Source organism: Pseudophryne corroboree, chromosome 4, assembly GCF_028390025.1.
Source record: "Pseudophryne corroboree isolate aPseCor3 chromosome 4, aPseCor3.hap2, whole genome shotgun sequence".
Lineage (NCBI taxonomy): Eukaryota > Metazoa > Chordata > Amphibia > Anura > Myobatrachidae > Pseudophryne > Pseudophryne corroboree.
Genome location: NC_086447.1, coordinates 26,748,521 through 26,766,133, shown reverse-complemented (window position 1 = coordinate 26,766,133; position 17,613 = coordinate 26,748,521). Strand labels below are relative to the sequence as shown.

Here is a 17,613-nt window from a genome sequence, read left to right as displayed (position 1 = left end):
CTACCATGAATATTGGATGGTGTTGCATTCATGAAGTACCTGTAGTGTAGAGTTATTCACATTTACCCAATATGCATAAGGTGCCCCTTCAAAATTGGTCAGAAATACATTAAAAAATATTTTTTTAGTAAATACAATGATCAGAATTGATAATAAGTGAATGTGTCCTCTTGAAATGCAAAGTGGAAAAATAGCGTCAAAATTATTAGAAAATAGGAAAAAAGTTTAGAAAAAATTATATTTCTAAGAAAAGCATGTGTCATTTGTACTTCCAGACTAGATAGTGATGGGATCCTCGAGAGTCGGTTTCTGTAGTGTAGTGTTTATCACGTTCGCTTAACACGCGAAAGGTCCCCAGTTCGAAACTGGGCAGAAACAGTCTTTTAGCTTTAGAATTTTAAAACAATGAATTTTTGGGTGAAATGTTCAATAAAAATACAATCAGATAAAAAGTATATTTTAGCATGCCATACTGAATGTCAAAGATCATTTTTTATTGGATGATGGTCGCAAATTTTTCATGTAGTATCTGTAGTGTAGTGATTTCATGTTTGCCTCACACGTGAAAGGTCCCCAGTTCGAAATTGGCAGAAACATAGTTTGTTACCTAAACACTTTGAATTCAATAATTTATATTTTGATAAATATATACTGTTGCATTGCTCAATGAAAAAGCAAGCAAAAAATCATATTGCAGAATATCAAAAGTCAATTTCCCTTCTACCATGCATATTGGATGGTGTTGCATTCATGAAGTACCTGTAGTGTAGTATTATTCACATTTAGCGAATATGCATAAGGTTCCCCTTCAAAATTGGTCAGAAATACATTAAAAATAGATTTTTTTATTAAATACAATGATCAGAACTATTAATAAGTGAATGTGTCCTCTTGAAATGCAAAGTGGAAAAAATAGCATAGAAATTATTAGAAAATAGAAAAATAAGTTTAGAAAAAAAAATTCTATGAAAACGGTTTGCCAATGGTACTTCCCGACTCCATAGTGATGAGATCTTCAAAAGTCAGTTTCTGTATTGTAGTGGTTATCACATTCGCCTAAAACACAAAAGGTCCCCAGTTCGAAACTGGGCAGAAATGTGCTGTTATCTTTAGAATTTTAAAACAAGGGATTTTTGGTTGAAATGCCAAATAAAAATGCAATCATATAAAAAGTTTATTTCAGAATGCCATAATGTATGTCAAAGATCATTTTTTATTGGATGGCAGGAGATGCTGTTTCCATGTAGTTTCTGTAGTGTAGTGGTTATCAGGTTCGCCTCACACGCGAAAGGTCCTCAGTTCAAAACTGGGCAGAACATTTTTTGTTACCTAAATACTTTAAATTCAATAATTTATATTTTGATAACTATCTACTGTTGCATTGCTCAATGAAAAAGCAAGCAAAAATCATATTGCAGAATATCAAAAGTCAATTTCCCTTCTACCATGCATATTGGATGGTGTTGCATTCATGAAGTACCTGTAGTGTAGAGTTATTCACATTTACCCAATATGCATAAGGTCCCCCTTCAAAATTGGTCAGAAATACATTAAAAAATATTTTTTTAGTAAATACAATGATCAGAATTGATAATAAGTGAATGTGTCCTCTTGAAATGCAAAGTGGAAAAATAGCGTCAAAATTATTAGAAAATAGGAAAAAAGTTTAGAAAAAATTATATTTCTAAGAAAAGCATGTGTCATTTGTACTTCCAGACTAGATAGGGATGGGATCCACAAGAGTCAGTTTCTGTAGTGTAGTGGTTATCACATTCGCCTAACACGCGAAAGGTCCCCAGTTCGAAACTGGGCAGAAACAATCTTTTAGCTTTAGAATTTTAAAACAATGAATTTTTGGGTAAAATGCTCAATAAAAATACAATCAGATAAAAAGTTTATTTTAGCATGCCATACTGAATGTCAAAGATCATTTTTTATTGGATGATGGTCGCAAATTTTTCATGTAGTATCTGTAGTGTAGTGATTTCATGTTTGCCTCACACGTGAAAGGTCCCCAGTTCGAAATTGGCAGAAACATATTTTGTTACCTAAACACTTTGAATTCAATAATTTATATTTTGATAAATATATACTGTTGCATTGCTCAATGAAAAAGCAAGCAAAAAATCATATTGCAGAATATCAAAAGTCAATTTCCCTTCTACCATGCATATTGGATGGTGTTGCATTCATGAAGTACCTGTAGTGTAGTATTATTCACATTTAGCCAATATGCATAAGGTTGCCCTTCAAAATTGGTCAGAAATACATTAAAAATAGATTTTTTTATTAAATACAATGATCAGAACTATTAATAAGTGAATGTGTCCTCTTGAAATGCAAAGTGGAAAAAATAGCATAGAAATTATTAGAAAATAGAAAAATAAGTTTAGAAAAAAAAATTCTATGAAAACGGTTTGCCAATGGTACTTCCCGACTCCATAGTGATGAGATCTTCAAAAGTCAGTTTCTGTATTGTAGTGGTTATCACATTCGCCTAAAACACAAAAGGTCCCCAGTTCGAAACTGGGCAGAAATGTGCTGTTATCTTTAGAATTTTAAAACAAGGGATTTTTGGTTGAAATGCCAAATAAAAATGCAATCATATAAAAAGTTTATTTCAGAATGCCATAATGTATGTCAAAGATCATTTTTTATTGGATGGCAGGAGATGCTGTTTCCATGTAGTTTCTGTAGTGTAGTGGTTATCAGGTTCGCCTCACACGCGAAAGGTCCTCAGTTCAAAACTGGGCAGAACATTTTTTGTTACCTAAATACTTTAAATTCAATAATTTATATTTTGATAACTATCTACTGTTGCATTGCTCAATGAAAAAGCAAGCAAAAATCATATTGCAGAATATCAAAAGTCAATTTCCCTTCTACCATGCATATTGGATGGTGTTGCATTCATGAAGTACCTGTAGTGTAGAGTTATTCACATTTACCCAATATGCATAAGGTCCCCCTTCAAAATTGGTCAGAAATACATTAAAAAATATTTTTTTAGTAAATACAATGATCAGAATTGATAATAAGTGAATGTGTCCTCTTGAAATGCAAAGTGGAAAAATAGCGTCAAAATTATTAGAAAATAGGAAAAAAGTTTAGAAAAAATTATATTTCTAAGAAAAGCATGTGTCATTTGTACTTCCAGACTAGATAGGGATAGGATCCACAAGAGTCAGTTTCTGTAGTGTAGTGGTTATCACATTCGCCTAACACGCGAAAGGTCCCCAGTTCGAAACTGGGCAGAAACAATCTTTTAGCTTTAGAATTTTAAAACAATGAATTTTTGGGTAAAATGCTCAATAAAAATACAATCAGATAAAAAGTTTATTTTAGCATGCCATACTGAATGTCAAAGATCATTTTTTATTGGATGATGGTCGCAAATTTTTCATGTAGTATCTGTAGTGTAGTGATTTCATGTTTGCCTCACACGTGAAAGGTCCCCAGTTCGAAATTGGCAGAAACATATTTTGTTACCTAAACACTTTGAATTCAATAATTTATATTTTGATAAATATATACTGTTGCATTGCTCAATGAAAAAGCAAGCAAAAAATCATATTGCAGAATATCAAAAGTCAATTTCCCTTCTACCATGCATATTGGATGGTGTTGCATTCATGAAGTACCTGTAGTGTAGTATTATTCACATTTAGCCAATATGCATAAGGTTGCCCTTCAAAATTGGTCAGAAATACATTAAAAATAGATTTTTTTATTAAATACAATGATCAGAACTATTAATAAGTGAATGTGTCCTCTTGAAATGCAAAGTGGAAAAAATAGCATAGAAATTATTAGAAAATAGAAAAATAAGTTTAGAAAAAAAAATTCTATGAAAACGGTTTGCCAATGGTACTTCCCGACTCCATAGTGATGAGATCTTCAAAAGTCAGTTTCTGTATTGTAGTGGTTATCACATTCGCCTAAAACACAAAAGGTCCCCAGTTCGAAACTGGGCAGAAATGTGCTGTTATCTTTAGAATTTTAAAACAAGGGATTTTTGGTTGAAATGCCAAATAAAAATGCAATCATATAAAAAGTTTATTTCAGAATGCCATAATGTATGTCAAAGATCATTTTTTATTGGATGGCGGGAGATGCTGTTTCCATGTAGTTTCTGTAGTGTAGTGGTTATCACGTTCGCCTCACACGCGAAAGGTCCTCAGTTCAAAACTGGGCAGAAACATATTTTGTTACCTAAACACTTTGAATTCAATAATTTATATTTTGATAACTATCTACTGTTGCATTGCTCATTGAAAAAGCAAGCAAAAATCATATTGCAGAATATCAAAAGTCAATTTCCCTTCTACCATGCATATTGGATGGTGTTGCATTCATGAAGTACCTGTAGTGTAGAGTTATTCACATTTACCCAATATGCATAAGGTCCCCCTTCAAAATTGGTCAGAAATACATTAAAAAAAGATTTTTTTAGTAAATACAATGATCAGAATTGATAATAAGTGAATGTGTCCTCTTGAAATGCAAAGTGGAAAAATAGCGTCAAAATTATTAGAAAATAGGAAAAAAGTTTAGAAAAAATTATATTTCTAAGAAAAGCATGTGTCATTTGTACTTCCAGACTAGATAGTGATGGGATCCACGAGAGTCAGTTTCTGTAGTGTAGTGGTTATCACGTTCACCTAACACGCGAAAGGTCCCCAGTTCGAAACTGGGCAGAAACAATCTTTTAGCTTTAGAATTTTAAAACAATGAATTTTTGGGTAAAATGCTCAATAAAAATACAATCAGATAAAAAGTTTATTTTAGCATGCCATACTGAATGTCAAAGATCATTTTTTATTGGATGATGGTCGCAAATTTTTCATGTAGTATCTGTAGTGTAGTGATTTCATGTTTGCCTCACACGTGAAAGGTCCCCAGTTCGAAATTGGCAGAAACATATTTTGTTACCTAAACACTTTGAATTCAATAATTTATATTTTGATAAATATATACTGTTGCATTGCTCAATGAAAAAGCAAGCAAAAAATCATATTGCAGAATATCAAAAGTCAATTTCCCTTCTACCATGCATATTGGATGGTGTTGCATTCATGAAGTACCTGTAGTGTAGTATTATTCACATTTAGCCAATATGCATAAGGTTCCCCTTCAAAATTGGTCAGAAATACATTAAAAATAGATTTTTTTATTAAATACAATGATCAGAACTATTAATAAGTGAATGTGTCCTCTTGAAATGCAAAGTGGAAAAAATAGCATAGAAATTATTAGAAAATAGAAAAATAAGTTTAGAAAAAAAAATTCTATGAAAACGGTTTGCCAATGGTACTTCCCGACTCCATAGTGATGAGATCTTCAAAAGTCAGTTTCTGTATTGTAGTGGTTATCACATTCGCCTAAAACACAAAAGGTCCCCAGTTCGAAACTGGGCAGAAATGTGCTGTTATCTTTAGAATTTTAAAACAAGGGATTTTTGGTTGAAATGCCAAATAAAAATGCAATCATATAAAAAGTTTCTTTCAGAATGCCATAATGTATGTCAAAGATCATTTTTTATTGGATGGCGGGAGATGTTGTTTCCATGTAGTTTCTGTAGTGTAGTGGTTATCAGGTTCCCCTCACACGCGAAAGGTCCTCAGTTCAAAACTGGGCAGAACATTTTTTGTTACCTAAACACTTTAAATTCAATAATTTATATTTTGATAACTATCTACTGTTGCATTGCTCAATGAAAAAGCAAGCAAAAATCATATTGCAGAATATCAAAAGTCAATTTCCCTTCTACCATGCATATTGGATGGTGTTGCATTCATGAAGTACCTGTAGTGTAGAGTTATTCACATTTACCCAATATGCATAAGGTCCCCCTTCAAAATTGGTCAGAAATACATTAAAAAAATATTTTTTTAGTAAATACAATAATCAGAACTATTAATAAGTAAATGTGTCCTCTTGAAATGCAAAGTGGAAAAAATAGCATAGAAATTATTAGAAAATAGAAAAATAAGTTTAGAAAAAAAAATTCTAAGAAAACGGTTTGCCAATGGTACTTTCCGACTCCATAGTGATGAGATCTTCAAAAGTCAGTTTCTGTATTGTAGTGGTTATCACATTCGCCTAAAACACAAAAGGTGCCCAGTTCGAAACTGGGCAGAAATATGCTGTTTTCTTTAGAATTTTAAAACAAGGGATTTTTGGTTGAAATGCCAAATAAAAATGCAATCATATAAAAAGTTTATTTCAGAATGCCATAATGTATGTCAAAGATCATTTTTTATTGGATGGCAGGAGATGCTGTTTCCATGTAGTTTCTGTAGTGTAGTGGTTATCACGTTCGCCTCACACGCGAAAGATCCCCAGTTCAAAACTGGGCAGAAACACATTTTGTTACCTAAACACTTTGAATTCAATTATTTATATTTTGATAACTATCTACTGTTGCATTGCTCAATGAAAAAGCAAGCAAAAATCATATTGCAGAATATCAAAAGTCAATTTCCCTTCTACCATGAATATTGGATGGTGTTGCATTCATGAAGTACCTGTAGTGTAGAGTTATTCACATTTACCCAATATGCATAAGGTGCCCCTTCAAAATTGGTCAGAAATACATTAAAAAATATTTTTTTAGTAAATACAATGATCAGAATTGATAATAAGTGAATGTGTCCTCTTGAAATGCAAAGTGGAAAAATAGCGTCAAAATTATTAGAAAATAGGAAAAAAGTTTAGAAAAAATTATATTTCTAAGAAAAGCATGTGTCATTTGTACTTCCAGACTAGATAGTGATGGGATCCTCGAGAGTCGGTTTCTGTAGTGTAGTGTTTATCACGTTCGCTTAACACGCGAAAGGTCCCCAGTTCGAAACTGGGCAGAAACAGTCTTTTAGCTTTAGAATTTTAAAACAATGAATTTTTGGGTGAAATGTTCAATAAAAATACAATCAGATAAAAAGTATATTTTAGCATGCCATACTGAATGTCAAAGATCATTTTTTATTGGATGATGGTCGCAAATTTTTCATGTAGTATCTGTAGTGTAGTGATTTCATGTTTGCCTCACACGTGAAAGGTCCCCAGTTCGAAATTGGCAGAAACATAGTTTGTTACCTAAACACTTTGAATTCAATAATTTATATTTTGATAAATATATACTGTTGCATTGCTCAATGAAAAAGCAAGCAAAAAATCATATTGCAGAATATCAAAAGTCAATTTCCCTTCTACCATGCATATTGGATGGTGTTGCATTCATGAAGTACCTGTAGTGTAGTATTATTCACATTTAGCGAATATGCATAAGGTTCCCCTTCAAAATTGGTCAGAAATACATTAAAAATAGATTTTTTTATTAAATACAATGATCAGAACTATTAATAAGTGAATGTGTCCTCTTGAAATGCAAAGTGGAAAAAATAGCATAGAAATTATTAGAAAATAGAAAAATAAGTTTAGAAAAAAAAATTCTATGAAAACGGTTTGCCAATGGTACTTCCCGACTCCATAGTGATGAGATCTTCAAAAGTCAGTTTCTGTATTGTAGTGGTTATCACATTCGCCTAAAACACAAAAGGTCCCCAGTTCGAAACTGGGCAGAAATGTGCTGTTATCTTTAGAATTTTAAAACAAGGGATTTTTGGTTGAAATGCCAAATAAAAATGCAATCATATAAAAAGTTTATTTCAGAATGCCATAATGTATGTCAAAGATCATTTTTTATTGGATGGTGGGAGACGCTGTTTCCATGTAGTTTCTGTAGTGTAGTGGTTATCACTTTCGCCTCACACGCGAAAGGTCCTCAGTTCAAAACTGTGCAGAAACATATTTTGTTACCTAAACACTTTGAATTCAATAATTTATATTTTGATAACTATATACTGTTGCATTGCTCAATGAAAAAGCAAGCAAAAAATCATATTGCAGAATATAAAAAGTCAATTTCCCTTCTACCATGCATATTGGATGGTATTGCATTCATGAAGTACCTGTAGTGTAGAGTTATTCATATTTACCCAATATGCATAAGGTCCCCCTTCAAAATTGGTCAGAAATAAATAAAAAAACATTTTTTAGTAAATACAATGATCAGAATTGATAATAAGTGAATGTGTCCTCTTGAAATGCAAAGTGGAAAAATAGCGTCAAAATTATTAGAAAATAGGAAAAAGTTTAGAAAAATTACATTTCTAAGAAAAGCATGTGTCATTTGTACTTCCAGACTAGATAGTGATGGGAACCACGAGAGTCAGTTTCTGTAGTGTAGTGGTTATCACGTTCGCCTAACACGCGAAAGGTCCCCAGTTCGAAACTGGGCAGAAACAATCTTTTAGCTTTAGAATTTTAAAACAATGAATTTTTGGGTAAAATGCTCAATAAAAATACAATCAGATAAAAAGTTTATTTTAGCATGCCATACTGAATGTCAAAGATCATTTTTTATTGGATGATGGTCGCAATTTTTTCATGTAGTATCTGTAGTGTAGTGATTTCATGTTTGCCTCACACGTGAAAGGTCCCCAGTTCGAAATTGGCAGAAACATATTTTGTTACCTAAACACTTTGAATTCAATAATTTATATTTTGATAAATATATACTGTTGCATTGCTCAATGAAAAAGCAAGCAAAAAATCATATTGCAGAATATCAAAAGTCAATTTCCCTTCTACCATGCATATTGGATGGTGTTGCATTCATGAAGTACCTGTAGTGTAGTATTATTCACATTTAGCGAATATGCATAAGGTTCCCCTTCAAAATTGGTCAGAAATACATTAAAAATAGATTTTTTTATTAAATACAATGATCAGAACTATTAACAAGTGAATGTGTCCTCTTGAAATGCAAAGTGGAAAAAATAGCATAGAAATTATTAGAAAATAGAAAAATAAGTTTAGAAAAAAAAATTCTATGAAAACGGTTTGCCAATGGTACTTCCCGACTCCATAGTGATGAGATCTTCAAAAGTCAGTTTCTGTATTGTAGTGGTTATCACATTCGCCTAAAACACAAAAGGTCCCCAGTTCGAAACTGGGCAGAAATGTGCTGTTATCTTTAGAATTTTATAACAAGGGATTTTTGGTTGAAATGCCAAATAAAAATGCAATCATATAAAAAGTTTATTTCAGAATGCCATAATGTATGTCAAAGATCATTTTTTATTGGATGGCAGGAGATGCTGTTTCCATGTAGTTTTTGTAGTGTAGTGGTTATCAGATTCGCCTCACACGCGAAAGGTCCTCAGTTCAAAACTGGGCAGAACATTTTTTGCTACCTAAATACTTTAAATTCAATAATTTATATTTTGATAACTATCTACTGTTGCATTGCTCAATGAAAAAGCAAGCAAAAATCATATTGCAGAATATCAAAAGTCAATTTCCCTTCTACCATGCATATTGGATGGTGTTGCATTCATGAAGTACCTGTAGTGTAGAGTTATTCACATTTACCCAATATGCATAAGGTCCCCCTTCAAAATTGGTCAGAAATACATTAAAAAAAATTTTTTTAGTAAATACAATGATCAGAATTGATAATAAGTGAATGTGTCCTCTTGAAAAGCAAAGTGGAAAAATAGCGTCAAAATTATTAGAAAATAGGAAAAAAGTTTAGAAAAAATTATATTTCTAAGAAAAGCATGTGTCATTTGTACTTCCAGACTAGATAGGGATGGGATCCACAAGAGTCAGTTTCTGTAGTGTAGTGGTTATCACGTTCGCCTAACACGCGAAAGGTCCCCAGTTTGAAACTGGGCAGAAACAATCTTTTAGCTTTAGAATTTTAAAACAATGAATTTTTGGGTAAAATGCTCAATAAAAATACAATCAGATAAAAAGTTTATTTTAGCATGCCATACTGAATGTCAAAGATCATTTTTTATTGGATGATGGTCGCAAATTTTTCATGTAGTATCTGTAGTGTAGTGATTTCATGTTTGCCTCACACGTGAAAGGTCCCCAGTTCGAAATTGGCAGAAACATATTTTGTTACCTAAACACTTTGAATTCAATAATTTATATTTTGATAAATATATACTGTTGCATTGCTCAATGAAAAAGCAAGCAAAAAATCATATTGCAGAATATCAAAAGTCAATTTCCCTTCTACCATGCATATTGGATGGTGTTGCATTCATGAAGTACCTGTAGTGTAGTATTATTCACATTTAGCCAATATGCATAAGGTTGCCCTTCAAAATTGGTCAGAAATACATTAAAAATAGATTTTTTTATTAAATACAATGATCAGAACTATTAATAAGTGAATGTGTCCTCTTGAAATGCAAAGTGGAAAAAATAGCATAGAAATTATTAGAAAATAGAAAAATAAGTTTAGATTAAAAAATTCTATGAAAACGGTTTGCCAATGGTACTTCCCGACTCCATAGTGATGAGATCTTCAAAAGTCAGTTTCTGTATTGTAGTGGTTATCACATTCGCCTAAAACACAAAAGGTCCCCAGTTCGAAACTGGGCAGAAATGTGCTGTTATCTTTAGAATTTTAAAACAAGGGATTTTTGGTTGAAATGCCAAATAAAAATGCAATCATATAAAAAGTTTATTTCAGAATGCCATAATGTATGTCAAAGATCATTTTTTATTGGATGGCGGGAGATGCTGTTTCCATGTAGTTTCTGTAGTGTAGTGGTTATCACGTTCGCCTCACACGCGAAAGGTCCTCAGTTCAAAACTGGGCAGAAACATATTTTGTTACCTAAACACTTTGAATTCAATAATTTATATTTTGATAACTATCTACTGTTGCATTGCTCATTGAAAAAGCAAGCAAAAATCATATTGCAGAATATCAAAAGTCAATTTCCCTTCTACCATGCATATTGGATGGTGTTGCATTCATGAAGTACCTGTAGTGTAGAGTTATTCACATTTACCCAATATGCATAAGGTCCCCCTTCAAAATTGGTCAGTAATACATTAAAAAAATATTTTTTTAGTAAATACAATGATGAGAATTGATAATAAGTGAATGTGTCCTCTTGAAATGCAAAGTGGAAAAAAAGCGCCAAAATTATTAGAAAATAGGAAAAAAAGTTTAGAAAAAATTATATTTCTAAGAAAAGCATGTGTCATTTGTACTTCCAGACTAGATAGTGATGGGATCCTCAAGAGTCAGTTTCTGTAGTGTAGTGGTTATCACATTCGCCTAACACGCGAAAGGTCCCCATTTCAAAACTGGGCAGAAGCAATGTTTTAGCTTTAGAATTTTAAAACAATGAATTTTTGGGTAAAATGCTCAATAAAAATACAATCAGATAAAAAGTTTATTTTAGCATGCCATACTGAATGTCAAAGATCATTTTTTATTGGATGATGGTCGCAAATTTTTCATGTAGTATCTGTAGTGTAGTGATTTCATGTTTGCCTCACACGTGAAAGGTCCCCAGTTCGAAATTGGCAGAAACATATTTTGTTACCTAAACACTTTGAATTCAATAATTTATATTTTGATAAATATATACTGTTGCATTGCTCAATGAAAAAGCAAGCAAAAAATCATATTGCAGAATATCAAAAGTCAATTTCCCTTCTACCATGCATATTGGATGGTGTTGCATTCATGAAGTACCTGTAGTGTAGTATTATTCACATTTAGCCAATATGCATAAGGTTCCCCTTCAAAATTGGTCAGAAATACATTAAAAATAGATTTTTTTATTAAATACAATGATCAGAACTATTAATAAGTGAATGTGTCCTCTTGAAATGCAAAGTGGAAAAAATAGCATAGAAATTATTAGAAAATAGAAAAATAAGTTTAGAAAAAAAAATTCTATGAAAACGGTTTGCCAATGGTACTTCCCGACTCCATAGTGATGAGATCTTCAAAAGTCAGTTTCTGTATTGTAGTGGTTATCACATTCGCCTAAAACACAAAAGGTCCCCAGTTCGAAACTGGGCAGAAATGTGCTGTTATCTTTAGAATTTTAAAACAAGGGATTTTTGGTTGAAATGCCAAATAAAAATGCAATCATATAAAAAGTTTATTTCAGAATGCCATAATGTATGTCAAAGATCATTTTTTATTGGATGGCAGGAGATGCTGTTTCCATGTAGTTTCTGTAGTGTAGTGGTTATCAGGTTCGCCTCACACGCGAAAGGTCCTCAGTTCAAAACTGGGCAGAACATTTTTTGTTACCTAAATACTTTAAATTCAATAATTTATATTTTGATAACTATCTACTGTTGCATTGCTCAATGAAAAAGCAAGCAAAAATCATATTGCAGAATATCAAAAGTCAATTTCCCTTCTACCATGCATATTGGATGGTGTTGCATTCATGAAGTACCTGTAGTGTAGAGTTATTCACATTTACCCAATATGCATAAGGTCCCCCTTCAAAATTGGTCAGAAATACATTAAAAAATATTTTTTTAGTAAATACAATGATCAGAATTGATAATAAGTGAATGTGTCCTCTTGAAATGCAAAGTGGAAAAATAGCGTCAAAATTATTAAAAATAGGAAAAAAGTTTAGAAAAAATTATATTTCTAAGAAAAGCATGTGTCATTTGTACTTCCAGACTAGATAGTGATGGGATCCTCAAGAGTCAGTTTCTGTAGTGTAGTGGTTATCACATTCGCCTAACACGCGAAAGGTCCCCAGTTCAAAACTGGGCAGAAGCAATGTTTTAGCTTTAGAATTTTAAAACAATGAATTTTTGGGTAAAATGCTCAATAAAAATACAATCAGATAAAAAGTTTATTTTAGCATGCCATACTGAATGTCAAAGATCATTTTTTATTGGATGATGGTCGCAAATTTTTCATGTAGTATCTGTAGTGTAGTGATTTCATGTTTGCCTCACACGTGAAAGGTCCCCAGTTCGAAATTGGCAGAAACATATTTTGTTACCTAAACACTTTGAATTCAATAATTTATATTTTGATAAATATATACTGTTGCATTGCTCAATGAAAAAGCAAGCAAAAAATCATATTGCAGAATATCAAAAGTCAATTTCCCTTCTACCATGCATATTGGATGGTGTTGCATTCATGAAGTACCTGTAGTGTAGTATTATTCACATTTAGCCAATATGCATAAGGTTCCCCTTCAAAATTGGTCAGAAATACATTAAAAATAGATTTTTTTATTAAATACAATGATCAGAACTATTAATAAGTGAATGTGTCCTCTTGAAATGCAAAGTGGAAAAAATAGCATAGAAATTATTAGAAAATAGAAAAATAAGTTTAGAAAAAAAAATTCTATGAAAACGGTTTGCCAATGGTACTTCCCGACTCCATAGTGATGAGATCTTCAAAAGTCAGTTTCTGTATTGTAGTGGTTATCACATTCGCCTAAAACACAAAAGGTCCCCAGTTCGAAACTGGGCAGAAATGTGCTGTTATCTTTAGAATTTTAAAACAAGGGATTTTTGGTTGAAATGCCAAATAAAAATGCAATCATATAAAAAGTTTATTTCAGAATGCCATAATGTATGTCAAAGATCATTTTTTATTGGATAGCGGGAGATGCTGTTTCCATGTAGTTTCTGTAGTGTAGTGGTTATCACGTTTGCCTCACACGCGAAAGGTCCTCAGTTCAAAACTGGGCAGAAACATATTTTGTTACCTAAACACTTTGAATTCAATAATTTATATTTTGATAACTATCTACTGTTGCATTGCTCATTGAAAAAGCAAGCAAAAATCATATTGCAGAATATCAAAAGTCAATTTCCCTTCTACCATGCATATTGGATGGTGTTGCATTCATGAAGTACCTGTAGTGTAGAGTTATTCACATTTACCCAATATGCATAAGGTCCCCCTTCAAAATTGGTCAGAAATACATTAAAAAAATATTTTTTTAGTAAATACAATGATCAGAATTGATAATAAGTGAATGTGTCCTCTTGAAATGCAAAGTGGAAAAAAAGCGCCAAAATTATTAGAAAATAGGAAAAAAGTTTAGAAAAAATTATATTTCTAAGAAAAGCATGTGTCATTTGTACTTCCAGACTAGATAGTGATGGGATCCACAAGAGTCAGTTTCTGTAGTGTAGTGGTTATCACGTTCGCCTAACACGCGAAAGGTCCCCAGTTCAAAACTGGGCAGAAACAATGTTTTAGCTTTAAAATTTTAAAACAATGAATTTTTGGGTAAAATGCTCAATAAAAATACAATCAGATAAAAAGTTTATTTTAGCATGCCATACTGAATGTCAAAGATCATTTTTTATTGGATGATGGTCGCAAATTTTTCATGTAGTATCTGTAGTGTAGTGATTTCGTGTTTGCCTCACACGTGAAAGGTCCCCAGTTCGAAATTGGCAGAAACATATTTTGTTACCTAAACACTTTGAATTCAATAATTTATATTTTGATAAATATATACTGTTGCATTGCTCAATGAAAAAGCAAGCAAAAAATCATATTGCAGAATATCAAAAGTCAATTTCCCTTCTACCATGCATATTGGATGGTGTTGCATTCATGAAGTACCTGTAGTGTAGTATTATTCACATTTAGCGAATATGCATAAGGTTCCCCTTCAAAATTGGTCAGAAATACATTAAAAATAGATTTTTTTATTAAATACAATGATCAGAACTATTAATAAGTGAATGTGTCCTCTTGAAATGCAAAGTGGAAAAAATAGCATAGAAATTATTAGAAAATAGAAAAATAAGTTTAAAAAAAAAAATTCTATGAAAACGGTTTGCCAATGGTACTTCCCGACTCCATAGTGATGAGATCTTCAAAAGTCAGTTTCTGTATTGTAGTGGTTATCACATTCGCCTAAAACACAAAAGGTCCCCAGTTCGAAACTGGGCAGAAATGTGCTGTTATCTTTAGAATTTTAAAACAAGGGATTTTTGGTTGAAATGCCAAATAAAAATGCAATCATATAAAAAGTTTATTTCAGAATGCCATAATGTATGTCAAAGATCATTTTTTATTGGATGGCAGGAGATGCTGTTTCCATGTAGTTTCTGTAGTGTAGTGGTTATCAGGTTCGCCTCACATGCGAAAGGTCCTCAGTTCAAAACTGGGCAGAACATTTTTTGTTACCTAAATACTTTGAATTCAATAATTTATATTTTGATAACTATCTACTGTTGCATTGCTCATTGAAAAAGCAAGCAAAAATCATATTGCAGAATATCAAAAGTCAATTTCCCTTCTACCATGCATATTGGATGGTGTTGCATTCATGAAGTACCTGTAGTGTAGAGTTATTCACATTTACCCAATATGCATAAGGTCCCCCTTCAAAATTGGTCAGAAATACATTAAAAAAATATTTTTTTAGTAAATACAATGATCAGAATTGATAATAAGTGAATGTGTCCTCTTGAAATGCAAAGTGGAAAAATAGCGCCAAAATTATTAGAAAATAGGAAAAAAAGTTTAGAAAAAATTATATTTCTAAGAAAAGCATGTGTCATTTGTACTTCCAGACTAGATAGTGATGGGATCCTCAAGAGTCAGTTTCTGTAGTGTAGTGGTTATCACATTCGCCTAACACGCGAAAGGTCCCCAGTTCAAAACTGGGCAGAAGCAATGTTTTAGCTTTAGAATTTTAAAACAATGAATTTTTGGGTAAAATGCTCAATAAAAATACAATCAGATAAAAAGTTTATTTTAGCATGCCATACTGAATGTCAAAGATCATTTTTTATTGGATGATGGTCGCAAATTTTTCATGTAGTATCTGTAGTGTAGTGATTTCATGTTTGCCTCACACGTGAAAGGTCCCCAGTTCGAAATTGGCAGAAACATATTTTGTTACCTAAACACTTTGAATTCAATAATTTATATTTTGATAAATATATACTGTTGCATTGCTCAATGAAAAAGCAAGCAAAAAATCATATTGCAGAATATCAAAAGTCAATTTCCCTTCTACCATGCATATTGGATGGTGTTGCATTCATGAAGTACCTGTAGTGTAGTATTATTCACATTTAGCCAATATGCATAAGGTTCCCCTTCAAAATTGGTCAGAAATACATTAAAAATAGATTTTTTTATTAAATACAATGATCAGAACTATTAATAAGTGAATGTGTCCTCTTGAAATGCAAAGTGGAAAAAATAGCATAGAAATTATTAGAAAATAGAAAAATAAGTTTAGAAAAAAAAATTCTATGAAAACGGTTTGCCAATGGTACTTCCCGAATCCATAGTGATGAGATCTTCAAAAGTCAGTTTCTGTATTGTAGTGGTTATCACATTCGCCTAAAACACAAAAGGTCCCCAGTTCGAAACTGGGCAGAAATGTGCTGTTATCTTTAGAATTTTAAAACAAGGGATTTTTGGTTGAAATGCCAAATAAAAATGCAATCATATAAAAAGTTTATTTCAGAATGCCATAATGTATGTCAAAGATCATTTTTTATTGGATAGCGGGAGATGCTGTTTCCATGTAGTTTCTGTAGTGTAGTGGTTATCACGTTTGCCTCACACGCGAAAGGTCCTCAGTTCAAAACTGGGCAGAAACATATTTTGTTACCTAAACACTTTGAATTCAATAATTTATATTTTGATAACTATCTACTGTTGCATTGCTCATTGAAAAAGCAAGCAAAAATCATATTGCAGAATATCAAAAGTCAATTTCCCTTCTACCATGCATATTGGATGGTGTTGCATTCATGAAGTACCTGTAGTGTAGAGTTATTCACATTTACCCAATATGCATAAGGTCCCCCTTCAAAATTGGTCAGAAATACATTAAAAAAATATTTTTTTAGTAAATACAATGATCAGAATTGATAATAAGTGAATGTGTCCTCTTGAAATGCAAAGTGGAAAAAAAGCGCCAAAATTATTAGAAAATAGGAAAAAAAGTTTAGAAAAAATTATATTTCTAAGAAAAGCATGTGTCATTTGTACTTCCAGACTAGATAGTGATGGGATCCACAAGAGTCAGTTTCTGTAGTGTAGTGGTTATCACGTTCGCCTAACACGCGAAAGGTCCCCAGTTCAAAACTGGGCAGAAACAATGTTTTAGCTTTAGAATTTTAAAACAATGAATTTTTGGGTAAAATGCTCAATAAAAATACAATCAGATAAAAAGTTTATTTTAGCATGCCATACTGAATGTCAAAGATCATTTTTTTTGGATGATGGTCGCAAATTTTTCATGTAGTATCTGTAGTGTAGTGATTTCATGTTTGCCTCACACGTGAAAGGTCCCCAGTTCGAAATTGGCAGAAACATATTTTGTTACCTAAACACTTTGAATTCAATAATTTATATTTTGATAACTATATACTTTTGCATTGCTCAATGAAAAAGCAAGCAAAAAATCATATTGCAGAATATCAAAAGTCAATTTCCCTTCTACCATGCATATTGGATGGTGTTGCATTCATGAAGTACCTGTAGTGTAGAGTTATTCACATTTACCCAATATGCATAAGGTCCCCCTTCAAAATTGGTCAGAAATACATTAAAAAAATATTTTTTTAGTAAATACAATGATCAGAACTATTAATAAGTAAATGTGTCCTCTTGAAATGCAAAGTGGAAAAATAGCATAGAAATTATTAGAATATAGAAAAATAAGTTTAGAAAAAAAAATTCTAAGAAAACGGTTTGCCAATGGTACTTCCCGACTCCATAGTGATGAGATCTTCAAAAGTCAGTTTCTG

General features: G+C 31.9%; 18 non-coding genes across 18 annotated transcripts; all 18 read left to right on the top strand.

Annotated features, from left to right (window-relative positions):
- The first annotated feature begins 305 nt into the window (after positions 1-305).
- On the top strand, positions 306-378 carry TRNAV-AAC (transfer RNA valine (anticodon AAC)). The gene has a single exon. It is a non-coding gene; the product is annotated as a tRNA-Val (tRNA).
- Positions 379-1,746: 1,368 nt separating this feature from the next.
- Positions 1,747-1,819, top strand: TRNAV-AAC (transfer RNA valine (anticodon AAC)). The gene has a single exon. It is a non-coding gene; the product is annotated as a tRNA-Val (tRNA).
- A 1,368-nt stretch (positions 1,820-3,187) lies between these two features.
- Positions 3,188-3,260, top strand: TRNAV-AAC (transfer RNA valine (anticodon AAC)). Its single transcript has one exon. It is a non-coding gene; the product is annotated as a tRNA-Val (tRNA).
- An 868-nt stretch (positions 3,261-4,128) lies between these two features.
- On the top strand, positions 4,129-4,201 carry TRNAV-CAC (transfer RNA valine (anticodon CAC)). The gene has a single exon. It is a non-coding gene; the product is annotated as a tRNA-Val (tRNA).
- A 429-nt stretch (positions 4,202-4,630) lies between these two features.
- TRNAV-AAC (transfer RNA valine (anticodon AAC)) lies at positions 4,631-4,703 on the top strand. Its single transcript has one exon. It is a non-coding gene; the product is annotated as a tRNA-Val (tRNA).
- Positions 4,704-6,292: 1,589 nt separating this feature from the next.
- TRNAV-CAC (transfer RNA valine (anticodon CAC)) lies at positions 6,293-6,365 on the top strand. Its single transcript has one exon. It is a non-coding gene; the product is annotated as a tRNA-Val (tRNA).
- A 428-nt stretch (positions 6,366-6,793) lies between these two features.
- TRNAV-AAC (transfer RNA valine (anticodon AAC)) lies at positions 6,794-6,866 on the top strand. Its single transcript has one exon. It is a non-coding gene; the product is annotated as a tRNA-Val (tRNA).
- An 868-nt stretch (positions 6,867-7,734) lies between these two features.
- Positions 7,735-7,807, top strand: TRNAV-CAC (transfer RNA valine (anticodon CAC)). Its single transcript has one exon. It is a non-coding gene; the product is annotated as a tRNA-Val (tRNA).
- Positions 7,808-8,233: 426 nt separating this feature from the next.
- Positions 8,234-8,306, top strand: TRNAV-AAC (transfer RNA valine (anticodon AAC)). The gene has a single exon. It is a non-coding gene; the product is annotated as a tRNA-Val (tRNA).
- A 1,368-nt stretch (positions 8,307-9,674) lies between these two features.
- Positions 9,675-9,747, top strand: TRNAV-AAC (transfer RNA valine (anticodon AAC)). The gene has a single exon. It is a non-coding gene; the product is annotated as a tRNA-Val (tRNA).
- An 868-nt stretch (positions 9,748-10,615) lies between these two features.
- Positions 10,616-10,688, top strand: TRNAV-CAC (transfer RNA valine (anticodon CAC)). The gene has a single exon. It is a non-coding gene; the product is annotated as a tRNA-Val (tRNA).
- A 430-nt stretch (positions 10,689-11,118) lies between these two features.
- On the top strand, positions 11,119-11,191 carry TRNAV-AAC (transfer RNA valine (anticodon AAC)). The gene has a single exon. It is a non-coding gene; the product is annotated as a tRNA-Val (tRNA).
- Positions 11,192-12,558: 1,367 nt separating this feature from the next.
- On the top strand, positions 12,559-12,631 carry TRNAV-AAC (transfer RNA valine (anticodon AAC)). Its single transcript has one exon. It is a non-coding gene; the product is annotated as a tRNA-Val (tRNA).
- Positions 12,632-13,499: 868 nt separating this feature from the next.
- On the top strand, positions 13,500-13,572 carry TRNAV-CAC (transfer RNA valine (anticodon CAC)). Its single transcript has one exon. It is a non-coding gene; the product is annotated as a tRNA-Val (tRNA).
- A 429-nt stretch (positions 13,573-14,001) lies between these two features.
- Positions 14,002-14,074, top strand: TRNAV-AAC (transfer RNA valine (anticodon AAC)). The gene has a single exon. It is a non-coding gene; the product is annotated as a tRNA-Val (tRNA).
- Positions 14,075-15,444: 1,370 nt separating this feature from the next.
- On the top strand, positions 15,445-15,517 carry TRNAV-AAC (transfer RNA valine (anticodon AAC)). The gene has a single exon. It is a non-coding gene; the product is annotated as a tRNA-Val (tRNA).
- Positions 15,518-16,385: 868 nt separating this feature from the next.
- Positions 16,386-16,458, top strand: TRNAV-CAC (transfer RNA valine (anticodon CAC)). Its single transcript has one exon. It is a non-coding gene; the product is annotated as a tRNA-Val (tRNA).
- A 430-nt stretch (positions 16,459-16,888) lies between these two features.
- On the top strand, positions 16,889-16,961 carry TRNAV-AAC (transfer RNA valine (anticodon AAC)). The gene has a single exon. It is a non-coding gene; the product is annotated as a tRNA-Val (tRNA).
- Positions 16,962-17,613: the final 652 nt, after the last annotated feature.